The sequence below is a fragment of the Cervus elaphus genome, chromosome 24 (assembly GCF_910594005.1).
Source record: "Cervus elaphus chromosome 24, mCerEla1.1, whole genome shotgun sequence".
In the NCBI taxonomy this organism is placed as follows: Eukaryota; Metazoa; Chordata; class Mammalia; order Artiodactyla; family Cervidae; genus Cervus; species Cervus elaphus.
The window spans coordinates 20,997,966-21,002,463 of NC_057838.1; the positions used below are offsets into that span (position 1 = coordinate 20,997,966).

General features: G+C 39.5%; 1 non-coding gene across 1 annotated transcript; it reads right to left on the minus strand.

The window, feature by feature from the left end:
- Positions 1-796: 796 nt before the first annotated feature.
- On the minus strand, positions 797-903 carry LOC122683334. The gene has a single exon (XR_006337686.1). It is a non-coding gene; the product is annotated as a U6 spliceosomal RNA (small nuclear RNA).
- Positions 904-4,498: the final 3,595 nt, after the last annotated feature.

A 4,498-nucleotide genomic window follows, 5' to 3' on the forward strand; every position in this document is an offset into this window, starting at 1 on the left:
GTGATTTATGTCAGAGAGTGTTTTGCCTATGTTTTTCCTCTAGGAGTTTTATAGTTTCTGATCTTATGTTTAGATTTTTAATCCATTTTGAGTTTATTTTTGTGTGTGGTGTTAGAAAGTGTTCTAGTTTCATTCTTTTACAAGTGGTTGACCAGTTTTCTCAGCACCACTTGTTAAAGAGGTTGTCTTTTCTCCGTTGTATATTCTTGCCTCCTTTGTCGAAGATAAGGTGTCCATAGGTATGTGGATTTATCTCTGGGCTTTCTATTTTGTTCCACTGATCTATATTTCTGTCTTTGTGCCAGTACCATACTGTCTTGATGACTGTAGCTTTGTAGTAGAGCCTGAAGTCAGGCAGGCTGATTCCTCCAGTTTCAGGCTTCTTTCTCAAGATTGCTTTGGCTATTTGAGGTTTTTTGTATTTCCATACAAATTGTGAAATTCTTTGGTCTAGTTCTGTGAAAAATACCATTGGTAGCTTGATAGGGTTTGCATTGAATCTGTAGGTTGCTTTGGGTAGTATGTACATTTTCACTGTATTGATTCTTCCAATCCATGAACATGGTATATTTCTCCATCTATTTGTGTCCTCTTTGATTTCTTTCATCAGTGTTTTATAGTTTTCTATATATAGGTCTTTTGTTTCTTTAGGTAGATATATTCCTAAGTATTTTATTCTTTTCATTGCAATGGTGGATGGAATTATTTCCTTAATTTCTCTTTATGTTTTCTCATTGTTAGTGTATAAGAATGCAAGGGATTTCTGTGTGTTAATTTTTTTTTCATTTATTTTTATAAAAATATGGAACGCTTCACGAATTTGCATGTCATCCTTGCACAGCGGCCATGCTAATCTTCTCTGTATCGTTCCAATTTTAGTATATGTGCTGCCGAAGCGAGCACCTGTGTGTTAATTTTATATCCTGCAACTTTACTATATTCATTGATTAGCTCTAGTAATTTTCTGATGGAGTCTTTAGGGTTTTCTATGTAGAGGGTCATGTCATCTGCAAACAGTGAGAGTTTTACTTCTTCTTTTCCTATCTGGATTCCTTTTATTTCTTTTTCTGCTCTGATTGCTGTGGCCAAAACTTCCAAAACTATGTTGAATAGTAGTGGTGAGAGTGGGCACCCTTGTCTTGTTTCTGACTTTAGGGGAAATGTTTCAATTTTTCTCCATTGAGGGTAATGTTTGCTGTGGGTTTGTCATATATAGCTTTTATTATGTTGAGGTGTGTTCCTTCTATCCCTGCTTTCCTTTGGCTGCTCACTTCAGTATTCTTGCCTGGAGAATCCCATGGACAGAGGAGCCTGTGGTGGGCTACAGTCCATAGGGTTGAAAAGAGTAAGTCATGACTGAGGGACTCACACACACACACACACACCTGCATATCTGAGGTTGTTGATATTTCTCCTGGCAATCTTGATTCTAGCTTGCGATTCATCCAGTCTGGCATTTTGCATGATGTACTCTGCATATAAATTAAATAAACCTTGCCATACTCCTTTCCCAGTTTGGAACCAGTCAGTTGTTCCATGTCCAGTGCTAACTGTTGTTTCTTGACTCACATACAGGTTTCTAAGGAGACAGGTAAGGTGGTCTGTCTCTATTCCCATCTCTTTAAGAATTTTCCAGTTTGTTGTGATGAACACAGTCCAAGGCTTTAGCATAGTCAATGAAGCAGAAGTGGATGTTTTTCTATAATTCTTTTGCTTTCTCCATTATCAGTCAAATGTTGACAATTTGATCTCTGGTTCCTCTGCCTCTTTGAAACTCAGCTTGTACATCTGGAAGTTCTTGGCTCACATACTGCTGAAGCCTAGCTTGAAGGATTTTGAGTATTATCTTGCTAGCATGTGACATGAGCACAATTGTATATAGTTTGAAACTTCTTCGACATTAACCTTTGGGATTGGAATGAAAACCAATCTTTTCCAGTCCTGTGGCCACTACTGAATTTTTAAATTATTGACATGTTAAGTGCAGCACTTTAACAGTATCATCTTTTAGGATTTGAAATAGCTCAGCTGGAATTCCATCACCTCTATTAGCTTTGTTCCTAGTGATGCTTTCTAAGACCCACTTGACTTCACACTCCAGGATGTCTGGCTCTAGGTGAATGACCACACCATTGTGGTTATCTGGGCCATTAAGACTGTTTTTATGTAATTCTTCTGTATATTCTTGCCACTTCTTCTTAATATCTTCTGCTTCTGTTAGGTCCATACCGTTTCTGTCCTTTGTTGTGCCCATTTTGCATGAAATGTTCCCTTGTTATCTCTGATTTTCTTGAAGCGATCTCTAGTCTTCCCCATTCTATTGTTTTCCTCTATTTCTTTGCATTGTTCACTTAAGAAGGCTTTCTTATCTCTCTTTGCTAGTCTCTGGAATTCTGCATTCAGTTGGGTATATTTTTTGCTTTCTCCTTTGCCTTTCACTTCTCTTCTTTCCTCAGCTATTTGTAAAGCCTCCTCAGAGAAGCACTTTGCGTTGTTGCATTTATTTTTCTTTGGGATGGTTTTGGTCACTGCCTCCTGTACAGTGTTACAAACCTCCTTCCATAGTTCTTTAGGCACTCTGTCTATCAGGTCTAATCTCTTGAATCTATTTGTCACCTTCACTGTATAATCATAGGGATTTGATTTAGGTCATTCCTGAGTGGCCTAGTGGTTTTCCCTATTTACGTCAACCGAAACTTGAATTTTGCAGTAAGGAGCTCATGATCTGAGCCACGGTCAGCTCCAGGTTTTGTTTTTACTGACTGTATAGCGCTTCTCCGTCTTCAGCTATAGAGAACTTAGTGAATTCGATTTCAGTTTTGACCATCTGGTGATGTCCATGTGTCAAGTCCTCTCTTGGGTTGTTGTAAAATCATGTTTGCTATGACCAGCGTGTTCTTCTGACAAAACTGTTAGCCTTTGCCCTGCTCCATTTTGCACTGGAGTAACTTGCCTGTTACTCCAGGTTTTTCTTGACTCCTACTTTTGCATTCCAATTCCCTATTATGAAAAGGACATCTTTTTTTGGTGTTAATTATAGAAGGTCTTGTATGTTTTCATAGAACGCATCAACTTCAGCTTCTTCTGCATAAGTGGTTGTGGCATGAACTTGGATTGCTGTGATGTTGAATGGTTTGCCTTGAAAAGGAACAAAGATCATTTTGTCATTTTTTGAGGTTTCACCCAAGTACTGCATTTTGGACTCTTTTATTGACTATGAAGGCTACTCCATTTCTTCTAAGGAATTCTTACTCAAAGTAGTAGATATAATGGTCATATAAATTAAATTCTCTCATTTTAGTTCATTGATTCCTAAGAGGTCAGTGTTCAATCTTAACACCTCCTACTTGACCATGTCCAATTTACCTTGATTCAGGGACCTAACATTCTAGGTTGCTATGCAGTATTGTTCTTTATAGCATCAGACTTTACTTTCAGCTCCAAATGCATCTGCAGCTGAGCATCATTTCCACTTTGGCCCAGCCACTTCATTCTTACTGGTGCTACTAGTAATTTCCCTCTAGTCTTCCCCAGTAGCATGTTGGTCACCTTCCAAACTGGGAGGCTCATCTTCTGGTGCCATGTCTTTTTCCCTTTTCATACTGTCCATGGGGTTCTCCAGGCAAGAATACTGGAGTGGGTTGCCGTGTCCTCCTCCAGTTCAGTTCAGTTGCTCAGTCATGTCCGACTCTTTGCAACCCCATGGATTGCAGTACGCCAGGCCTCCCTGTCCATCACCAACTCCTGGAGTTTACTCAAACTCATGTTCATTGAGTTGGTGATGCCATCCAACCATCTCATCCTCTGTCATCCGCTTCTCCTCCTGCCTTCAATCTTTCCCAGCATCAGGGTCTTTTCAAATGAGTCAGCTCTTCGCATCAGGTGGCCAAAGTATTGGAGTTTCAGCTTCAACATCAGTCCTTCCAATGAACATTTAGGACTGATCTCCTTTAGGATGAACTGGTTGGATCTCCTTGCAGTCCAAGGGACTCTCAAGAGTCTTCTCCAATACCACAGTTCAAAAGCATCAATTTTTAGGCACTCAGCTTTCTTTATAGTCCAATTCTCACATCCATACATGACTACTGGAAAAACCTTATCCTTGACTAGATGAATTTTTGTTGGCAAAGTAATGTCTCTGCTTTTTAATAGGCTGTCTAGGTTGGTCATAACTTTACTTCGAAGGCATAAGCGTCTTTTAATTTCATGGCTGCAGTCACCATCAGCAGTGATTTTGGAGCCCCCCAAAATAAAGTCTGCCACTGTTTCAACTGTTTCTCCATCTATTTGCCATGAAGTGATTGGACCAGATGCCATGATCTTAGTTTTCTGAATGTTGAGCTTTAAGCTAACTTTTTCGCTCTCTTCTTTCACTTTCATCAAGAGGCTCTTTAGTTCTTCTTTGCTTTCTGCCATAAGGGTGGTGTCATCTGCGTATCTGAGGTTATTGATATTTCTTCCGGCAATCTTGATTCCAGCTTGTGCTTCATCCAGTCCA